General features: G+C 40.9%; 1 pseudogene across 1 annotated transcript; it reads left to right on the forward strand.

The window, feature by feature from the left end:
• The first annotated feature begins 854 nt into the window (after positions 1 to 854).
• Positions 855 to 7,836, forward strand: LOC309635342 (small ribosomal subunit protein uS2 pseudogene; annotated as a pseudogene). Its single transcript has one exon. The product of its transcript is annotated as a small ribosomal subunit protein uS2 pseudogene (transcript).
• Positions 7,837 to 23,877: the final 16,041 nt, after the last annotated feature.

The following is a 23,877-nucleotide window of genomic DNA, read 5'->3' on the forward strand; positions in this document are numbered from 1 at the left end:
AGATTAAGACAATGAAATGGATTTCTAATCAAATCTGAAATGAAAATCAGTTATAGAAATGCCTGCAGAACTTCCTCTTTTGTGAAAATGTTATACTATGCAATTTATGCATATACAAAAGATTTTATATATATATACAAAAGATTCTTTGTAAGGCACAACTCAAAGTAGATGACATTTATGTATGTAAATGCCTGTCATGATGTTCTTAGTAATTTTGTAATCCAAAAAATGAATCTTCTATATTTTTTAAAGTGCATTTTCTAGTTCTCTATCATGAAAAAGTAATTTGCTCTAGTTCTAGACAGTGAAAAAACAAAACAAAACTGCTCTGCTCTGTTCCTTTGCTGCTTCTTTATAGTGTCCTCCTGTGTAATTGATCCCAGTGCCCAGATGTTAGGGCTGCTATTTCTTCAAAACATTAAAGAATGTGGAAGATTAGTTCTCTGTGCTTTTGATTCCTGTCAGAAAATTTCAATAGGTGGGTTAAGAAGCCTGAATGAGTCAGAGAATCTTTAAATAAGAAGACAACTAAAGTTAGAAGCTATAAAGCAGCTTTTTTTTAAAAAAAAAAAAAAAGGTAAATATAAAAATTAAAAGTCCCATTTGATGTTAAATTATGGACCATATTCTGGTGCTGCAAAGGTGGGAATAATCCCCAGGCTCACAAAGGGCATAGATGATTCATTAAGATGAACTGGTGTGACATACTTTTCCTTACAAACTGCTCAGTCTATAATTCCTGCATTTGGAAATGCACTGTCCCCTCCCTGGAACAGCAATGAAACAAGAGAGGCTAGATATAGTGAGTAGCCTAATTCTTCCCTTGTGTGTCCCCACCTCTCCCAACACACACACACACACGTCATTTCTAATTAACCCTCATGGGAGTGAGAAATTGCTCCAGAAAAGGGCTGGGTCTGGGCCAGGGTTTCCATCACCAGATTTGGGGATGGGCAGGGACGTGAGAGTGGGCTGCCCTACCTGCAAAGGAACGAGTGGGTCAATCTGAGGAGAGGACAGGTGGCCTGAATCCTCCAGGGCTCTGCTGAGCTGAAGCTGACCCATGCTGCCAAAAAAGCAGGTAGATATAGAGATCAAGATCAGAGAGATCCTGGCTGACATGTTCTGATGGGGAAAAGGAGAGGTGGGGACTGGCCAAGCCTATGTAGGCAACATGGACATTTACATAACACATTACAGTTTATGAGCACTTTTCATCTTCACTATGCCATTTGTTTTTAAGCAACTGAATTATGTAAGAGGCAGATAATATTCTTATTCCCGGATAATATAAGTATCCCCATTTATTTTCATAAATGGAGAAATTGAGGCTTGCCAGATATCACAATCTTAGTGAGGACAGAGCTATAACTCAAACCTACATCAGTTCATGCCTCTTAAGCTTGTGTTGTTTGGAATATCAGCCCCCAATAGACCTAATAGGTTAGCTGCAGATCAAAACACAATGCAATAAATTCAAGCCTTCCAGTATGGCTGGAGCTGAGTTTGTGATGGAGGCGGATGGTAAGCAGTTTGGCCTGGCTCGTAAGCTGTTTTCAAGAACTTATAATTTATTCTAAAGGCAGTGGGGGCTTCCCTGGTGGCGTGGTGGTTAAGAATCCTCCTGCCAATGCATGGGACACGGGTTCAGGCCCTGGTCCGGGAAGATCCCACATGCCGTGGCGCAACTAAGCCTGTGTGCCACAACTACTGAGCCTGTGTACCACAACTACTGAAGCCCACACGCCTAGAGCCCGTGCTCTGCAACAAGAGAAGCCACTGCAATGAGAAGCCCGCGCGCAGCAACAAAGACCCAACGCAGCCAAAAATAAATAAATTAATTTAAAAAATAAATAAAATCTGTGAATTAAAAAAAAGAAAAAGGCAATGGGAAGGATGTATTCAAGTCTGTATTTCAAAACAGGGATCAGCAATCTATGCATCAGAAGCCAAATCTGGTCCACTGCCTGTTTCATAATTAGTTTTATTAAATCACATTTATGCCTATTTATTGTCATATTGTCTATGGCTGATGTCGTGCTACAAAGGTAGATTTGAATAGTTGCAACAGAGATCATAGGGCTCTCTCTAAGGTAATTACTATTGGCCCTTAACAGAAAACGTTGGCCGACTGTTTCAGAGAGATCTCTGACTGTGATGTTGATTAGAGGCAACCAAGATGAGACGCAGTAGCCCAGCCAGAAGTCAACTTCAAAAGTTTAGTGAAAGATGACAAGAATCTAAAGTAGGTTTGGGGCAATGGCAATGATCTCAAAGATCTGATGTTAGGATTCTGAAAGACTTGAAGCCTGGATATATAATTTGAGGAACTGGAAAGATAAGAATGATTCCAATTACACTATTAGATTTTTTTAAGACAGTAATTGATGGCACAGGATTAGATTCTTCACCCAGAAAGAGAATAAAGAGTGAGAGAAAAGGTCCCAGGCAGAACCTCAAAGAATGTAGATGTATAAACACTGGGCAAACAGAGAGACGCACTCAGAGAAAATTTAGAAGGAGTTCCCAGACAGGTGAGAGGACAGCCGAGGGTCAGTAGTGTCAAACACGCCACTGGATGGAGGTGAGGACCCAAAACTTGCCATTGGATTTGTCTAGAAAGAGCAGTTGCTATGGAAAGGCAAGAGGCATACCCCAGACTTTGGTGGGCAGAGAAATGGCAGAAAGGTGAGGAAGTGGGGAGAGAAATAGACACAACGTTTACAAATGCTTGATTTGGAAGGGAAAGGTAGAAATAGCCAGGCAGCTGCAGGGAAACCTAAGACTAAGCAACAGTTTCATTCTTTTGTTCTTTGTCTTTTACTAAAGGAACTCTGTGAGCAAGTTTAGATAATGAGGATGAGCCAGCAAAGAGAGAAACTGAAGATACAGGGGTCAGTGAGGCTGACTGATGGAGGATGGCTGCCACAGAGGCAGGAGGGAAAATCCAGAGCAAGGAGAAAACAAGATCATTTACTGAAAGTGAAGAAGGATGCCACAGAATAGGTGGTTTGAGTAGTCATTATAGACAATGGCAAAGAGAAAAATAACTAGGGCAGTCCAGAATTGCCAGGCAGAACTAAAGGTCCAGCTGAAGATCTGTGAGTTGCGTGATTTTCTCCACCAGTGTGAACAGTTTAAGTAGAAAACTAAACACAACATTTCAGGAGTGAGGAGTTGCAATAACTCAATAGTTCAGCTGAGAGAAGTGGTCTCTAAAGTCTTTGGTATAAAGGATACATTCTTATCCTTCCACCTCTGTGAATATTTTTCACTTCTTGAATCAAAGTAGAGTCCCAAAGACTACAATTGTGGACCACAGCAACTTAGCCTCTCATAGACGTGTCTTCACTCAGTTTCAATTAAATTTTCTGGCCTTTCCAAGCTATCCAGAGAGAGGTCCATATGGCGTTGTTCTGGGTTCCTGTTGTAACTTAAAGGGAAATTTTCACAATGTCGGGAGCTCTTGATGTCCTGCAAATGAAGGAGGAATCCACTTAGGTGGCACCAACCTTGACTTCCAAATGGAACAGTACATCTGCAAAAGGAAAAAATGATAGCATCTATATTACAAATCTGAAGAGATCCTGGGAGAAGCTTCTGCTGGCAACTCGTGCCACTGTTGCCCATTGAAACCGGCTAACATCAGTGTCATATACTCCAGGAATACCAGTGCACAGACTGTGCTGAAGTTTGCTGCTGCCACTGCTACTACTCCTATTGCTGGCTGCTTCACTCCTGGACCCTTCACCAGCCAGATCCCAGCAGGCTTCCGGGAGCCAAGATTTCCTCTGATTACTAATCCCAGGGCTGCCCCCCAGCCTCTCATGCAGGCGCTTATGTTGACCCGCCTACAGTTGCTCTGTGTAACATAGACTCTCCTCCATGCTATGCAAACCTTGCCACCCAGTACAACAACAGGGAGGGGTGGTGGATGGCAGCCAGGGAAGTTCTGCGCATGCGTGGCGCCACCTCCCGTGAACACTCATGGGAGGTCATGCCTGATCTCTACTTCTACAGAGATCCTGAAGAGATTGCAATAGAATAGTAAGCCACTGATTAAAAGGCTGTGACCAAGGAGGAATTTCAGGGTCAATGGACTGCTCCAGCTCCCTAATTTACTGCTACACAACCTAAGGTTGCAGACTGGTCTGAAGGCGTGCATGTGCCCCCTGTGCCTATCCAGCAGCTCCCTGCTGAAGGCTGGCGCGTTCAGCCTGCCACTGAAGACTGGTCTGCCGTTCTTACTGCTCAGGCCACTGGGTAGGTAGGAACAACCACTGAATGGTCTTAAGCTGTTCTACCACAGACTCTTTTTTTCTTTCCCCAGCACTATAGTTTATTTTTGTAGATACTGATATTTCCTTCATTTACAGTTTATCCCAGAAGTTGCCCTGGTAAGTACAAGTATTAGATTGTTTCTGTTCATAATTGTTTCATTAAGAATAAACACAAATCAATCTGACAAAATGAGTTCTTTACCTGGGAATTTGGACTCAAGAACAGGACAGTCACATAATCTTTCCCCAGGCTTCCACAGACTCTTAAACAGGAAATGAAAATAAGGTTGACAAAAAATAAAGTTTCCAAAAAGAAATTTCTGATTTCTTCTAACCTATCGATTGAAGCCCAGCTTCACTGGCAGCTGTAGTAAAGACCCTACCTTGATCCTAAACTGTGTTAAACCCAAAATTCAAGTGAGTCTGAGGATGTCTGAGACTCTAGCCTGATGGGGGAGACGCTAAAAGTACCCTTATATGAGGATGAGAGGAGCAAGATGGGAAATACATCTTAAGAGACAAGAGAATCAACGTATTGACATCTTCAATGTTGATACAACCAAATCTCGCCAATTAGTATTTCACCAAACTCACTGTGAGGCAATGGACACAAGGTATCAGCATCATTGGTACAAAGAGTTATAATCTGAGGGCTTGCTTATTTGGAGGCAAGCATTGTTCCAGGTCCTTGTCCTACGTTGTCTCATTTAATGCAGCAAACTTCTGAAGGGGTATTATTATTGTTTCACTTTAATAGCTGAAGAAACAGGCTTGAGATACTAAGTGACTTTCCTGAGATCACACAGCCGGTTGTTAGTAGCACCAAGCTCCACACTGGTGAAGCCAAAACTATCCTAGACACCTCTCTAATGATAGGAGTATCATCAGCCCACAAAGTCAGGTATACAAGAAACTTTTGAAAATTTCTTTAACTCAGTTTAATTTCTATCTGAAGCCTCATCTTGAAACTTCTACTACTATTCACCTGGGCCATTTCAAGATTTCACCACTCTCATTCTACTCTGAGTTAATGACAATGTTTGGGAGCTGATGTGGCATCAAGGCATTGGGTGCACCCTGAATTTTAGCAATCTGCCCACAGTAAATACTACTAACACAGCCATTGTTCCATTCAGTGCGGCCCCTGGACCATGGGCCAAAACTTGTCAAGTACAGCAAATCGGTTTCTTTTGTGATTTTTTTTTTTAACATCTTTATTGGAGTATAATTGCTTTACAATGGTGTGTTAGTTTCTGCTTTATAACAAAGTGAATCAGTTATACATATATATATATTCCCATGTCTCTTCCCTCTTGCGTCTCCCTCCCTCCCACCCTCCCTATCCCACCCCTCTAGGTGGTCACAAAGCACCAGAGCTGATCTCCCTGTGCTATGCAGCTGCTTCCCACTAGCTCTTTTGTGCTTTTTAAATGTAGAATTAGATTGCCTTTGGGCAGGCACACACTCTAGAGTTTTGTACACGCCCCATTAGTCTCCCATTCACACCACTTCCAACCTCACATGTATGTTACCCACCAGGAACCTGGATACATTGAGTTTATGAGCCTGGTTGGAGAACCCACAAAGCCTTGGTCTCCATGGTCTTGCTTGCCTTAGTCCCTTCTGCTCTTGAGACCCAAGATCTTCTCTGCTAGCATGACCAGGAAGTAGGGCATGAACTTGCCCATCTCTTTCTCTACAGCCCTGGGCTCTGGGGACTATTTCTCATCTTGTAGAATCCTTTACCCACCATGCTTATTAAGGTCACTTTCTCTGGGCCCACAAATTTTCTCCTCCCTCCAGGGCTTCAGATTTGGAAAATAAAAGCCAGAATTTCCAAGTTTATCTTGCCCCTTCCTCTCTGGAGGTAGGGGTGGGGACAGGGAGGGGGGAACTTAGGAACTGTTTCAACAAAGAAAATACACGGAGGGAAAAATATGATAATAGAGGATAAAATAATACCAAAACAGTATCTTGCCACTTTAAGTTTTTTAGGAGAAAAATGCCATTTGACTGTAAGGAACGAAAAGTATAGAATAAAGGTCTTCGGACTATTTGGGTGAGAGTTCCACTAACTTATCTTCTGGCACCAACCCAGAAACCACACAGAAGGGGAAAATACGCAAAATACAGCACAGTGCATTGAATATCCAAGAAAGTTAGAAGCTGAAAAAGCTGTGCTTTCACATAAGAGCAATTGTACAAGCCTCTTCTCAGCATGTATTTGGGAGCCTTCTGAGAGCATGGTGAAGTGCTTTCTGGTGGTATGATTTCACGGAGCACTGACACCATCTCATTCCTTGTCCCATTTCTAATCTGTGCTGGTTGACACCATCAGGGCTCTCATAAGTGGCGTCATCTTCTTTTTAAATCACAGAACAGTTTTCTGTGTCCTCTTTGCTCTTCTATTTCTCCCAAGATGGCAGCTGGAAAAAAAAGAATATTAAAAAATGATGAAGGACCAAGTACATGGAGAATGTAGCGCGGCATTTGTGGGTTTTGTCTACTTTTATCTAAGTGTAGCTCTTCAAGGAGGAGTCTCATGACTCTGTCTGTTATCAAGTCGTTTATATGAGATGTTTTCTCCTGAAAAAAAAAGTGATAATTGCTATTTCTCTTGCAGTCTGGCAGTCTCTAAAAGCCCAGATTAACTTTCACCTCGAGACAGTATTATTTGTATCAAGTCATACATGAAAATATATTCCAGGCCTATAGACTGGGTTCAGAAGTACAGAATGTGGAGATTTAAAAAGCTCCCTGAGAAGCTGAGTGTGCAGGTTGGGACAGGTAGAGGTATGGCAGGTAAAAGGAGCGGCAGAGAGATATTGACGGTCTGTGTGGGCAGGCTGAGTTTAGCATCCCGGAAATGCAGCCTAGGGACCTAAAAGAATATGGAAGAATTGAACATTGCAACTGTCTTAGGCAACAAATGGCAGATAAAACTGGGGGCAGGACCGACCCCGAGAAATGGAAGACCTAGACATTAGTCACAGGTTTGAGGGGCCTAAGCAATGGTGAAAACTAGTGGGCAACCAGACCTCACAAATGTTTGATTTAACCTCTCACAGACATTCTGGGTAAGTATTTTCCCTGTGTGCTGAAATGAGGGAACTAAATGTCAAAGGGAGTTAAATGAATTGCCTGGTCATATAGTTAATGAAGTGATTCAGACCAGATTTCACCCCAAGTTCTTTCAAGTCCACTCAAAAGCCTGAACATTTTCTCACTTCACCAAAACTGACAGGGTACAGACCTGAGGTCCTCTCAGGCAGCATCCTGTCCCAGCAGTTCTGGAGCCTGCAGTGTTTCTCAAAACATGATCTATGTATAAGATCCCCACTCCAATAAGAATCACTCTAGCCACTTGTAAAAAATAGTAACTTCTGGGACTCTTCCCCAGATATTCTGATTCAGAAGGTCTGGAGTGGATTTCAAGAATTTTAACTTTTCTTAGAGATCTAGATATAAGCTATCCAATGACATTGCTCCATTTTCTTGGCCACTGCAATTGAATTATGGTTGGGCATAAGACCTAGGCAGGGCCAGTGTCTTCTCTAAGATTAATATATATATATATATATATATATATATATATACACAATATATATATATATATATATACACATTACATATATATATTTATATACACACATATACACACACACTTGAAGAGAGCAATATTCTTTCTAATGATACTGCTAAGCTTTGAGGTTGTGAGCTAGGTTGGCTGGGGTTCCTCTTGCCTACCATGTAGAAGGAGATTCTCTATAGAAGTTTACAAATCAGAAATAAGCTTTCAAGTTCCCTGGATGTAGTGATGTCTAAAGTCTACCTTGGATCTCCTAGTTTTTGAGCCCATGTTCCTTTTTTTCCCTTTCTTAAGCTAGTTTGAGTTGGGTCTCTGTCACTTGCAACAAGGTGGCCTTGCTAGAGTTTACATGAAAGAAACCAGAAGGTTTACATGAGTGCAGTAAGAGTCACCAATGTAATGGGACTTCTAAATTCACCAAGGTTATCCTTGGGTTTCAGAGCAAAGGGTCTAAGTTACATGTTGTTTTTCTTGTACTTCTTAATCCTCACACTGTCCTTGGCTGATCCTGTCCACTTCTGTGCCTTCAGTTACAATGATTCAGAAACCAATATCTCCATCTACATCGCTCATCTCTGGTTTTGATCTTCTTTGATTGTGATTCAAAGTCTGCTGAACATTTCTGCTTAGGTGTCCCCGGGCCCACAAATCCAACAGGTACAAACATGCATTAATGATCTTTTCCCCCTCAGATATGATTCATCTCTTGTTCTTGTCTCTGTGAAAAGCACAGCCATTCTCCCAGGTCCAAAGCCAGAAGCCTGGGCACTCTACTTAACACCTCCCTTCCCATCACCATCCCTACCCTTCTATTACTACGTCAAGTTGGTTCTGCCATCTAAACTCCAAACATACATCTAAATACCCAAATACAGCTTACAAAGTTATTCGTAATTTGGCTATTGCTTACCTAGATTGTTCCATTTTTGTCCTCCTCTGCTTTTGGATTTTATGTGCTAGCCATTTTAAACTTTTTCAGTACCTTGAAGCACCATCCCATACTCTCTTTTGCCTCTGGGCCTTCCTATAAGTTGATCAAGTTGTCTGGAAGTCTCTTCCCTCACCTCTCTCTCTGCCCGTGAACTCCTATTCATTCTGTAAGACTCAACTGAGATGTCAAGTTTGGAAAGACTTGCCTCTGACCGTGAGTATGGCTTAGGTTCCCCTATTGTAAGTTCTCACAGTTTCCCAGTAATTCCTTGTTGTAGCAATATTCAGTATGTTTAGCTTACTTTTCAATTTTTTAAGAGATAGAAAATTTACATAAGTGGAGAGAAATAATATGTCATGGATGGAAAATTAAATCATTTCTTCTCAAATTAATTTTTAAGCTTAACCCAGTATAATCATCCACGGTTGGATTTTTTAATTGATAAAATTATCCTAAAATTCATCTAGAAGTATAATTGAGTGAAAAATTGCTTAAAATTTTCAAAAGAAAAAAAGAAAAAGAAATAACGGGAAATTGACCTTATCAGTTATCGAAACCTGTTAGAGATATAAATGTTAGAATGCTGCTTAAAATTATTCAACGGCTTTTTATTTCATTAATAAAATTTCTTAACAAGGGCCTACCTGAGTTGCATTTATTTGGTGGGACCTAATTTCTATCCAGATTCCTACCTACAAGGCTGTCTAGGAAGTATAGTGTTAGCTTTCCAAGCTAGGGAGAAAAGGAAGATGAACTAGAAGGAGTGGGGGATGGAGGTTGAGTTCTAATCATCCATATCCGCCCCAAGAATTCTGCTCCTGGTTCTGAGTTTGTTCCTGGTCCTTGTCTCAAGACTTGGAATTATTTTATTGACTTTGTGTAGCTATCTTTTTGGGAGGGGTGTCTTCTCCATGCACTTCTCCCATTTCCAAACGTAAGCTTCATAAGACCAAGAATTATGTCTGTATTGTTCATTATTATATCCACAGAGATAATGAATAAATACCTGTTTGATTAAAATGTAAATAAATGAGGCCTCACTGAGCCTTGAACTATTAGACCCACTGCTTAAGGTAGTGATGCATTTTGAAGACTACAGTTTAAGAGAAACAAAAACAAGCTAGACAGAATTACAAGAGGAGGGCATTGATGATGAGAAGCTACAGGTACCTTGTCATATAAGGAATGGAAAAGGAAACATTTTAGCTGAAGACAGAAACTCAAGAACAATGGGAGTGCTGACTTCAATAATTTGAAAGTCTATCACTTGGAAAAAGGAATAGACTGATTTTGTTGTTTCAGAGAATAAGACAAGAACCAATGGATGGACTTTATAGGGAATCAGAATTCAACTCGGTATCAGGAAGAACTGCCGCCTAACCTATTCACCAGGAGATGGTGAGTGTCTTTCCACAGGAAATGGTCCTACTCAGGGACATGGTTCCTTTATCACTGGGTCTGGGCGGTGGTGGACTGAATGACTTCTGAAGCCTCTAGGATCTAAAAATAGACATATATCTTCCAAATTCTTGTTGAAATGCCTGATTATGCAAGTTGTTAATGTTTCATTTCTTTAGGACTAAAACAAATCATTCATAGCCTTAGACCATGACAAAGCCTTCAAAGAATTCCAAGCCACAGCATGGCTGAACTGTGGATCTGGAAATACACCAGGCTATTTGTCACCCTTCACCTTCCAGTCATCCTACACCGAGTAGGTTTATCATTCCGCACTTCACACGGCTCTTCACACAGTATTAGCAAGGCAATTTCAGTTATACAAATTGGCTATTCACCCCCATACTCTCTTGGTGGGAGGCTGATATTATCCTCCTCACCTTAAAAGCAAGCAGAAGCACAGACACTTGAAGTACTTTTCACAAGGTCACTGGAAATTAGATGACGGCCCCAGCAGCTGAGCCTGGTGCTTAATTCCCTGAGTCACACAACCCCTCACTGCTGCTCTGCAGGAGGCCTGGGTTGAGAGTCTCAGGAAAACATGGCAGTGGCTTTAGTTCTGGTTTTCTGCTCATGCTTTTTTTTTTTTTTTTTGACTATTCAAAGATCATCCGCTGTTTTTATTTATTTTTTATTTTATTATTATTTTTTAACATCTTTATTGGAGTATAATTGCTTTACAATGGTGTGTTAGTTTCTGCTTTATAACAAAGTGAATCAGCTATACATATACATACATCCCCATATCTCTTCCCTCTTGCGTCTCCCTCCCTCCCACCCTCCCTATCCCGTCCCTCTAGGTGGTCACAAAGCACAGAGCTGATCTCCCTGTGCTATGCGGCTGCTTCCCACTAGCTGTCTATTTTACATTTGGTAGTGTATATATGTCCATGCCGCTCTCTCACTTCGTCCCAGCTTACCCTTCCCCCTCCTTGTGTCCTCAAGTCCATTCTCTACGTCTGCGTCTTTATTCCTGTCCTGCCCCTAGGTTCTTCATCTTTTTTTTTTTTTTTAGATTCCATATGTATGTGTCAGCATACGGTATTTGTTTTTCTCTCTCTGACTACTTCACTCTGTATGACAGACTCTGGGTCCAACCACCTCACTACAAGTAACTCATCAGTTTCATTTCTTTTTATGGCTGAGTATTATTCCATTGTATATATGTGCCACATCTTCTTTATCCATTCATCTGTCAATGGACACTTGCTTCCAAGTCCTGGCTATTGTAAATAGAGCTGCAATGAACATTGTGGTACATGACTCTTTTTGAATTATGGTTTTCTCAGGGTATATGCCCAGTAGTGGGATTGCTGGGTCATATGGTAGTTCTATTTTTAGTTTTTTAAGGAACCTCCATGCTGTTCTCCATAGTGGCTGTATCAATTTGCTCATGCTTTTGAATGGGTAAAGCAATAATTGTGCTTTACCAAAATAAATTTATTTTTTCAGAAATAAAGAAACTCAGGAGCATAATTCTTTGACAGGATGCTTATTTTGCAATACAATGCCTGGATTCTGATTACTCTGTCTTGATCTAGAAGATTCCAGAGACATATACCTCGGCTAGTAAGGGTTTTAATAAATACTGCGTATACGTGGTATTTTAGTGGAGAAGTGATTCTTCATTCCTCCTAAGTACTGCTTTAACCATGATGGAACTGGATAGGGAATGTTTAACAGAAGGGTGCTTATCTGAAGGGACACTCAGTTTGTAGCTATATGTGTCCTTCCATCTGCCCATTCGTGAATTATTCAACCAACATGAAACAGCACTGTTTGAGGGTGGGTTCTTTTTTCAAATGGTGGAATTTAAATAAGCTCTATTCCCCGAAATAACTAAAAAAAAAAAACAAAAAAAACCCCTACATCAGCACCTCCAACACTCCAACACAGGCAAAGTTGGCCAAGGGCTGTATTTATCATCACCAGCTCTGCAGGATTTTTAAATTTTTCCAAGGAAACTGAAGGAAGCTGGTTTTCAAAGAAAAAGGACATTTTAAAAAATCCATTCAATTCTTAAATGTATTATCCAACAGTCATATCTTGATTTTGAAGTAATTCTCCTTGGAGGAAGATAAATAGTAGATTTGCTGCTTGTGGATGTTTAACTCTTTCTGACGAAGCAAATGACTCTAGAGAGAGTCCTGCACTGAGAGAGGATCAGGAAAGGAAAAGCTAGTACCAGACCTCTCCCTGCCAATAGGAGGCATTGCATGAGAGCAACCGCAACTGCGCCAGTAGGACTTGCCTCTCGGCTCGAAAATTATTTTTAAATGTTTTGAGGTTGAGTGTGTGTGTTACACAAAGGTGAAAACCTTTCTGGAATAACCCCAGTTTTAAAATTCATAATGACGTATGTCTTTAGAGCCACACAAAATGCAATCCAAACAGTATCTGCTACTACCCTTTTCAAAGACTCAATGACACAATTTCATAACGTGCAATATGTAACTAACTGCTCAGAGTGTGGAAAACACCTCATAAGATTAAGAACATCAGAGTTCAGTCACAAGTACCGACATGTTGAAGGGCAATTTATTAAGATATTAATGTTGTGGGGGTTTTTGTTTGTTTTCTTTGTTACTTTTTTTTTTTTAACATCTCTATTGGAGTATAATTGCTTTACAATGGTGTGTTAGTTTCTGCTTTATAACAAAGTGAATCAGCTATTTTGCTTGCTTTCTATTTTACTTGTTTGCCTGTGGAAGAATGAGAAAGAATGAGGCATGTTTGTCCTTCCCCCACAATCCCAGCCTTGGTGATGAGCAAGGATTGAAGTCCAGAAGATCCGTGGCTTTCTTTACTCCCAGCTCAGAATTAAAAGATTCTGAAAATGTCTGCCTTATTGGGGTGGTGGGTGAGGAATGGAGGTCTGTGTGTTTGGGAGTGGAGGTGCAGGGTAGCGTGAGCTGAAAGAGCTTGCTCTGACCAGGAAAGCAGATGGGGGCCTGAGGGAGGGACAGGGACCCTCCCCACCTGGGCAGGTGGCATTGGGCAGTGGGAGGACAGAGAGAGAACAGCTCTCACAACATTCTGGGGGGACGGCAGGACCCCTGGGGAAGCAACGCCTGTCTGGCGCAACTAGACAGCCTAGACTCTGGGAAGGGAACGTCAATACTTGGCAAAGATCTCTCTGCCCCTGAGTTGATAAACCAATGGAACCAACTGTTCTCTGTGTGCTGCCACCACAATCAGCAGTGACCATGAAGACCAAAGACCAGAGGGCCCTTCACATTAGACCTGGCCTGAATAAGACTCCTTGGACCTTTGAATAACCCTGGTGAAACTGGGGGAAGAGAATCCAATAATGAATGAGACTGAATTTCCCACTATTACAGCAAGATGGAGATTTGGAAAATATTACATTTTATTTAAAGGATGAAAGAAAATGACACATTTTGCATCCTGAAATTGAAGTATTTGGTGGTATATATGTGTGTGTGCGTATATTTACATATTTTTTTCTTCCGAATGATCAGGAAATCGCAAACCAAAAGTCAATTCTACTAATATCTCAATAGTTTGGAACTGTGAAGACATTTATCCGTAGTAACAATGTTATACACAGAAAGTAGATCACCAGACTGACCTTCAAAGATTTAATTTAAAATTCAAATCATTTAATTTCAAATGTTATGTATTTCAAATGGAAAATATTATTACAATATGGTAATTAAATAAAAGAGGGAAAAGTTGGGGGAAAATTTTGTTTATTCTTGATAGTGAATGCTGGCACTTAAGGAAAAACAGATTGTTGGGAGTTAGGTTCTGTTCTGTCTAATTTGCTCAAGAAAGTAGGAACAACTTTCAGGTTAGATGGTTGGCGGCACTAGTCACCAGATGGTGACATTGACCCAACACTCCTTGGTTGCTACTTCAGAAAGGTCTTGGAAACATCATCTGTGGGTGGTATGGCAGAGCACCGGTCCCAGGGGAGAGGCAACCAACACCCGGTACCCTGCATAAGGCAAGGCTGGCATGCGCTCCTCTCAGGCACTTTGTATGAGCCTTTTTGCTCCAGGAGCTGGGATGCCACATACTGTTTGACCGTCAGAGTTTGCACACAGTGCTGCACTTCCATTTTGCCAAGCTTTCAGGAAAACTTTTTACAAAGACGGTGTGGGCAGCCATTCTGCTGTGTGATTTGAGACACATTAGGCAAGACCCCTGCCAAAAAAATCCACCCTCACCAACCCTACAGAGTATAAGATACAGGTATTAATGTCTTAGAATCAGGGCCCCTAATAAAATGCACATATATTCTGGGAAGGTAATCCCTTTTCTAAGAATGTGAATTAGTGCCTTACTTTCACACAGAACGGAAATAAGAAAACATGCATTTGTTAGATGGTTAAATATTGACAATGGATATATTATAGGAAACTTTTCCTTCTCCGAGTTAAAAATAGAACAAAACTGGGGCTTCCCTGGTGGCGCAGTGGTTGAGAATCTGCCTGCCAATGCAGGGGACACGGGTTCGAGCCCTGGTCTGGGAAGATCCCACATGCCGCGGAGCAACTGGGCCCGTGAGCCACAATTGCTGAGCCTGCGTGTCTGGAGCCTGTGCTCTGCAACAAGAGAGGCCGCGATAGTGAGAGGCCCGCGCACGGCGATGAAGAGTGGCCCCCGCTTGCCGCAACTAGAGAAAGCCCTCGCACAGAAACGAAGACCCAACACAGCCATAAATAAATAAATAAATAAAATTTAAAAAAAAATAGAACAAAACTACAAATTACATTTCATGCAGACATCTTTTCCCATCTAAACAATACTAAAATGGTGAGGACAACCCATAGTAGTACCAGCCACTGAGAGGCACCTTACTCTTCTAGAGACACAGGTAGACTTCAAATGTTCTGGCACGGGGCCGAGCCTGCTGCTGCATCCTGGGGGTCACCAATGGCCCCTTCTGCTGTCCGCCCCTGGAGATGGGGCATGCCACACCTGCAGGAGCAAAGACGGAGCCCTGTGGGAGGCTGGGGGTGGAGAAAAGAGGAGGTAAGGGGAAAATTCATATTTTTATAATTAAAAAATTCATATGAGACAATTACTGCAGCTTTACGCAGTGTCCAATTATTCTCACAACAGGATTCCTGTCTTCTTAAGTTATCTTATATCTTAAACCATGTTAAATAATTATGCAGCTTTTATATGAACTAACATATTCACTGGCCAATTTGAGATTGTATAAATAAGCCCTTATCTTGAACTGTTACACATGCATTTACTTGCCTCAAATTTTGAAATAATTTTCCTAAAGTCTCTTTGGAGCTTCAAACAAATGATTAGACTTTCACTTCATTATTCTAAGTCTCACCAAAGAACTGAGACGGAAACCCAGATAGCAACTAGGAGGGCAGTAGCAGGAGGAGAGTGAATTCTGTGCGCTTAAGGAAGGGGGGTAGCAGAGGCCAGAGCTTATGTTAATGTCCTAGGACAGCCATAACAAAGTAAAGCAAACTGGGGGGCTGAAAACAACAGACATTTATTGTCTCACCTTTACGGAGGCTAGAAGTCTGAAATCAGGTGCTGGCAGGGCCTGATTTCCCTGTAGGGAAGGGTCCTTCCTTGCCTCTTCCTAGCTTATGGTAGTTGCCAGCAATCCTTGGCTTTCCTCAGCTTATCGATGCATCACTCCAATCCTCCATCTTCGCATGGCTGTCTTTCCTCTGTACCCGTCTGTCTCTGTGTCTAAATTTCCCCCTTTTATACAGACACTAGTCAGATTGAATTAGGGTTCCCTGATAATCTCATTTTAACTTGATTACCTCTGTAAAGCCCTGTTTCCAAATAAGATGACAGTCTGATACTGGGGGTTAGGACTTGTGATATGTCTTTGGTGCAGTGGTAGGGGGACCACAATTCAACCCATAACATGGGTGTCAATGAGCACAAAACAAAAATCTGAACTGCAAACAAAAATTATCAAGGACCAGCCACACTACTTCAACAAACACTAAGGGAAGAAAATGAAAGCAGAATATTTCTGAATAAATATAGATGGCAAGGTTAAAACATGAAATACTTTTCTGAAAAGCTGCCAGTTGATTAATACAGTGTAGAATATGGAAGGGGTGCTGCTAAAAAGAAATAGGCTAACAAAAGGAAAGAAAGAGTAGGGGCAAAGGCAAAATTTGCCTGCGTCACACATTTGCATGGGGCTGATTTGGGGTGATTATTTAGTAGGTATAGTGAAAAGTCAGTTTAAGTTACCCTCAGTTGATTAAATATCAAATTATACTTGTGCTATGTGCTTTAGATTGACACTTTATATTTCTTTTTGAAAGTAGGTTTTTGAAATACTGCTATCTAAATGGAAACCATAGACTTAGTAAGTTTAACTATGAATCTGAAACACCGAACTCAAATTTTAGCTTTATTATTTGTAGTGGACCCCTAAAAAGATATGTCCATGTCTTAACCTCCCGGAACCTATGAATGTTACCTTACTGGAAAAAGAGTCTTTGCAGATGTAATTAAATTTAGGATTCTGAGATGAGGTAATCAGCCTGGTTTACCCAGGTGTCTCCTAAATCCAAAGACAAGTGTCCTTAGAGGAGAGAGACAAACACAGAGGAGAAAATGACATGAAGATAGAGGCAAAGATGGGAGTCAAAGAATGCCAACAGCCACCAGAAACTGGAAGAAGTGAAATAGGGATTTCTCTCCCAGCCCCCTTGAGCCCCAGAAGGAGTATGGCCCTGCTGACAACTTGATTTTGAACTTCTTGCCTCCAAAACTGTGAGGGAATAAATTCCTGTTGTTTACACAGAAATTTCTGCTGTTTACACACAAATTACCACAAAGCCACCTACTTTGTGGTAATTTGCTGTGTCAGCCATAGGAAACTAATACACAGTCATTTCCCAATGCAGTTTTGGAGAAAGCCAGAGGCTCCATTTTTGCAGTGTCAGTTCTAAAGGTCCATGTTTGGGTTATAAGGCTTTCTCACAATTTAGCTTGTAAGTCACACTCTCAGACTTCTGTGCATATGAGATACTTTATGCAAACAAAAGTGAAAACAAATAGGATAACACTTATTAATTCAAGAAATATTTATGGGACACCTACTAAGTGTTTGAGGTGTTGTGAACAGCCATGGATGAAGCCTCTGCCCTCATGAAGCTTACTCTCAAGGAAAGGACCCAGAAAACAAGCAAATAGATAAAAATGAATACATCAGACAGGGACAGGCGCGTTGCAATACAGCAGGATGAGGGAGTACAGTGACTCCGGTGGAGGACTGGGAGCTATTTTAAGTAAGATGGTCAGTGAAGTTCTCTTTGAAAAAATGGTTTTAGAGCAGAGAACTGAAAGAAGTGAGAGTGAGCCATGCACAGATCTGGGGAAAGTCATTTCCAGATAGAGAGAAAAGCAGGTGATGAGGCTGAGGCAGATATGAGCTGCCTTGGATGAGTAACACCAAGAAGGCCAGGCTGGAGTGACCCGAGCCATGGAGGGGGTCGAGGTGACAATGATATGAACTCTTAAGCACAGTAAGGGCTTTGGCTCCATTCTCGGTGTGGTGGGCAAGGAATCAGCTCTGTCCCTCCAGCGGGAGACTCGTTTGCAGATAACTGCTCCTCGCTGCCCAGCAGCTTACCTCCTCCCAACTGTGGAGACGGAGGTTAGTTACCACTCCTGGTTCCAAGACCGTGTGCCTGCTTCACCCGGCCCAGACTTGGTGTCCCTGGATCTCATGCCTTCCAAGGGCCTGATTTCTTTCCAGCAGGGATTTGAAGAAGCCTGACTGTTAAGTGAAACTTCCTTTCTACCTACTCATCGGAGGGTTATTTAGCAGCTGGAAGCCAGAACAAAAATGATGAGTCAGGCTTTGAATCCATTTTCTCAGAATCTAAAATGCCCCCAAATGAATGGATTATGGAATTCAGGAGAGAATAAGAGATAAAGCAAGTTGTTTCTGGAACAGGAAGCTATGAGGTTTTTCACAAGTTTGGCACCATTGCTTCTAGAAACATAGGCATGGAAAAGGCTACAAAGGGTAGTCCTGATTACTGATCTCAGGGAAGGTAGCTCAAACCCTTCCTGACAGAACAGCTTCACCCAATATGAAAGATCTCAGAGGAAACCATTTTCCATCATAACCAGTTAAGCAAATTATGTCTACAAAAAGGAAACTTGTATTAGCACATTTATCCAGCATTCAATAAATATTCAATAAGCACTTCCGCATTCAGACACAAATCAGTGAATTAGATAAGTTTTTGTGGCCATTCCTACTGTGCAAAAAATTACTAGAGAGGAGAGAATTATGTTTGTCTCATTTGGCTTGAAGCGCCAAGACAACAAATGCCATGGTACAAAGTAAGGTATGAAACTACTGTACAAGACTTGAGGAAGGAATTTTAAAAGGTATAGTGTTTTGAATACAAACTGAGGTTGGAGGTTGGAGAGGCCAGGAAGATGGAAAGAAAATCTGGGGGTCTGGTGGTTAATGGGCTGTATAGTCTATCCCTAAAGAAGGATGCTTGCTTCTCCCTACCTCAAGCCTCTGGAACCTGGAGAGTTTGATGAGTGTCCCCTGAACACTGAGTGCCACCCAAGGACTGGTGGCCAACCAGTATCAGATGAATGTAAAAGGCAGAGGTGGGATGGCCATCTGCTCAGGTATTGGAGCAAAGAGAGGCCCATGCACTGGAGATTACCTGTGTTAACAGAGATGGTCAGGGAAATGGTTACACACACACTCGTGTGTGTCCTTACATGTGGGCCAGAGAGCCTGTCCAAAGTGACCCTAACAGAAGAATGGACCACTGTATGTCCAGAGGCTAAAGAAGAAACCCCAGGTGAGCAGCCAGAGGAGATACAATCTCCCACACAGGAAATGCAGCCAAGACTCCCCCAGTGATGGGGCACATGGTCTTAGGAGAGAAACAGCTTCTAAGAGCTCCCGAGACCAGGGAAAGCCCATGTGGTTAAGTCAGGCTTTTCCTTTCCTTTTCTCCTTCTCCTCCACAAAGCTCTAATCCTGGTGGGTCAGTCATGGAGGTAGCAAGAAGGGGTGAGGTAGAGGGTCAGCTGGGGAAGAGCGGAAGAGACCCTCTCACACTGTCCACAGCCAGCCTGCATCAGGCCTGATCCGGGGAAGGAGAGAAGCTGAACCTTGAATGTAGTTCAAGCATCGCGTGTTCCTATTACTGAATTGAGGTTGTTTTTATTACCTAAATGTGATCAAAGAAGTCTGTGATTTTCTTTAAGGTAAGCAGGACTTACCCTAAATTTCTGTCAGACAGAGGAAGATGCAAAGCCATAGGGATGTTCAACATCGCTAATTATTAGCGAAATGCAAATCAAAACTACAACGAGATATCGCCTCACACCGGTCAGAATGGCCATCACCAAAAAATCCACAAACAATAAACGCTGGAGAGGGTGTGGAGAAAAGGGGACCCTCTTGCACTGTTGGTGGGAATGTAAATTGGTACAGCCACTATGGAGAACAGTATGGAGGTTCCTTAAAAAACTAAAAATAGAGCTGCCATATGATCCTGCAATCCCACTCCTGGGCATATATCCAGAGAAAAACATGGTCCGAAAGGATACATGCATCCCAATATTTATTGCATCATTGTTTGCAATAACCAAGACATGGAAGCAACCTAGATGTCCATCAACAGAGGAATGGAGAAAGAAGATGTGGCACATATATACAATGGAATATTACTCAACCATAAAAAAGAATGAAATTTTGCCATTTGCGGCAACATGGATGGACCTAGAGATTGTCGTACTGAGTGAGTAAGTCAGACAGAGAAAGAGAAATATTGTATGATATCGTTTATAAGCAGAATCTAAAAAGAAATGATACAAACGAACTTACTTACAGAACAGAAACAGACTCACAGACTTAGAGAAGGAACTTACGGTTACCAGGGGGGAAGGGTGGGGGGATGGGATAGTTAGGGAGTCTGAGATTGACATGTGCAAACTGCTATATTTAAAACGGATAACCAATAAGGACCTACTGAATAGCACAGGGAACTCTGCTCGATATTGTGTAACAACCTAAATGGGAAAAGAATTTGAAAAAAAATAGATACATGTATATGTATAACTGAATCACTTTGCTGTACACCTGAAACTATCACAACATTGTTAATCAACTATACTCCAGTATAAAATAAAAAGTAAAAAAAAAAAAAAGATGCAAAGCCATATAATTTAACGGGATAATGGGAGATAAATAATAAAGCTAATTTTGATTAAACCCATGGATTTTACTTGTTCCGTTTATGGTTATATCAGTGGTCAACTGTCACCATCTTTTTTCATTTTCTCTGATTGCCCCTGTACAACAGAAAAAAACAAGCTTAAATATTATTCATCTATATGATTTGCATACATTTCCAATTATTAGCTGGGGTCCACTTGATTTCAGTATTGCCAGAATACGGCCATTGGGGGGGGCATGTTTTCACGTAAGTCAGCAAATTATTTTGTAACACAATAACACTTAAAAAAAGAAACCTCATGAAATGCAGCTATTTCTGTTTAAGGGCTTGAATCCAAATTCTGGCTTTTCTGTATTAATGCCTAATAATAATAGCTACCATTTAGTCTATGTTTTCTAAGTCACTTAGATAAATCAACTAATTTGGTTCGCAGAAAAACCCTATGAAGTAGTAATTATTACATTATCTTGATTATGCACATATCTGTATGTTCACCTGGGTCCGCACATTCCTCTCAATGGATAAGAATGGTAATGGGGTGTCACACAAAAAGATTATTCCTCAATGACCTTCCTTATTCACTGCAGTCTGTTTATTTTTCTTTTCTACTGACTCACCTCTACTGAGGAAGCATTCAACTTTCCGTAGAAACAATTCCTTTTTTTGCACTCAGCTGTCATTAATTTATATAATATTTAACTAAATCTTGTATTATTAAAGAAAGAAGTATTGATACAATAGGCTTAGTTTCAGGTTTAGTAGCAAACACACCTGACTTGTAATCACATACCCTAACAAATGGAAGACGTAATTCTACCAGCTGAGTGTTTAAATTCTGTGGGCGTCCATCAGAAGGCTAAACAGAGGGAGTGGTGCACGTCAGTTCATCCAGCAAGTCAGTTCAGAGGAAGTCATTGAAGAGTCTAACATTTTTCTCTTAAAAATGTTATTACCTATTTTCTCTTGGTGTTTGGCCCACCTACAGGAGTTCAGCTTCCTAAAACACTCCATCCTTCCAAGAATTTAAGAGTATCTCTTTGGGGATAATTTATGTGTTTTAATGAGCAAGTCTCATCAGTTAACATACATATATAATAGAATACAAGTCATCTATGTACACCTTGATACATTATTATAAAATGAACACATTCATGTAACCAGACAAAAGGAAGAGAATATCACTGGACACCCTGTACACCACATCACTACCCCTCCCTCTCCCACAGAGGAAGGCATTATTCCTGTCAGCTTGTCTGATATATTATTGAATCTATATAATGAGCTCTTAATTTCAGTTTCACAATTTCCCTTTGACTTTTTAAATATAGTCCTCAGGTCCTCTACTGAAATTCTCCATCATATCATGTAATTCCTTTTTTTTTTTTTTTTTAATGTCTTTATTGGAGTATAGTTGCTTTACAATGGTGTGTTAGTTTCTGCTGTATAACAAAGTGAAACAGCTATACATATACATATATTCCCATTTCTCCTCCCTCTTGCGTCTCCCTCCCACCCTCCCTATCCCACATCTAGGTGGTCACAAAGCACTGAGCTGATCTCCCTGTGCCATGTGGCTACTTCCCACGAGCTACCTATTTTACATTTGCTAGTGTATATATGTCCATGTCAATCTCTCACTTCGTCGCAGCTTACCCTTCTGCCTCCCTGTGTGCTCAGTCCATTCTCTACATCTGAGTCTTTATTCCTGTCCTGCCCCTAGGACTTCAGAACCTTTCTTTTTTTTTTTTTTAGATTCCATATATATGTGTTAGAATACGGTATTTGTTTTTCTCTTTCCGACTTACTTCACTCTGTATGACAGTCTCTGGGTCCATCCACCTCACTGCAAATAACGCAATTTCATTTCTTTTTATGGCTGAGTATTATTCCATTGTATATATGTGCCACATCTTCTTTATCCATTCATCTGTCGATGAACACTTAGGTTGCTTCCATGTCCTGGCTATTGTAAATAGTGCTGCAATGAACATTGTGGTACATGACTCTTTTTGAATTATGATTTTCTAGAGGTATATGCCCAGTAGTGGGATTGCTGGCTCATATGGTAGTTCTATTTTTAGTTTTTTAAGGAACCTCCATACTGTTCTCCATAGTGGCTATATCAATCTACATTCCCACCAACAGTGCAAGAGGGTTCCCTTTTCTCCACACCCTCTCCAGCATTTATTGTTTGTAGGTTTTTTGATGATGGCCATTCTGACCAGTGTGAGGTGATACCTCAATGTAGTTTTGATTTGCATTTCTCTGATTAGTGATGTTGCGCATTCTTTCATGTGTTTGTTGGCAATCTGTATATCTTCTTTGGAGAAATGTCTATTTAGGTCTTCTGCCCATTTTTGGATTGGGTTCTTTGTTTTTTTGTTATTGAGCTGGATGAGCTGCTTGTATATTTTGGAGATTAATCCTTTGCCAGTTGCTTCATTTGCAAATATTTTTTCCCATTCTGAGGGTTGTCTTTTCGTCTTGTTTATGGTTTCCTTTGCTGTGCAAAAGCTTTTAGGTTTCAATAGGTCCCACTTGTTTATTTTTGTTTTTATTTCCATTTCTCTAGATGGTGGGTCAAAAAGGGTCTTGCTGTGATTTATGTCATACAATGTTCTGCCTATGTTTTCCTCTAAGAGTCTGATAGTGTCTGGCCTTACATTTAGGTCTTTAATCCATTTTGAGTTTATTTTTGTGTATGGTGTTAGGGAGTGTTCTAATTTCATTCTTTTACATGTAGCTGTCCAGTTTTCCCAGCACCACTTATTGAAGAGGCTGTCTTTTCTCCATTGTATATTCTTGCCTCCTTTATCAAAGATAAGGTGACCATACGTGTGTGGGTTTATCTCTGGGCTTTCTATCTTGTTCCATTTATCTATATTTCTGTTTTTGTGCCAGTACCATACTGTCTTGATTACTGTAGCTTTGTATTATAGTCTGAAGTCAGGGAGCCTGATTCCTCCAGCTCCGTTTTTCTTTCGCAAGATTGCTTTGGCTATTCAGAGTCTTTTGTGTTTCCATACAAATTGTGAAATGTTTTGTTCTAGTTCTGTGAAAAATGCCATTGGTAGTTTGATAGGGATTGCATTGAATCTGTAGGTTGCTTTGGGTAGTAGAGTCATTTTCACAGTGTTGATCCTTCCAATCCAAGAACATGGTATATCTCTCCATCTGTTTGTATCATCTTTAATTTCTTTCATCAGTGTCTTATAGTTTTCTGCATACAGGTTTTTTGTCTCCTTAGGTAGGTTTATTCATAGATATTTTATTCTTTTTGTTGCAATGGTAAACGGGAGTGTTTTCTTAATTTCACTTTCAGATTTTTCATCATTAGTGTATAAGAATGCAAGAGATTTCTGTGCATTAATTTTATATGCTGCTACTTTATCAAATTCATTGATTAGCTCTAGTAGTTTT

This window comes from Balaenoptera borealis (assembly GCF_965194805.1).
Source record: "Balaenoptera borealis genome assembly, chromosome: 9".
Classification (NCBI taxonomy): domain Eukaryota; kingdom Metazoa; phylum Chordata; class Mammalia; order Artiodactyla; family Balaenopteridae; genus Balaenoptera; species Balaenoptera borealis.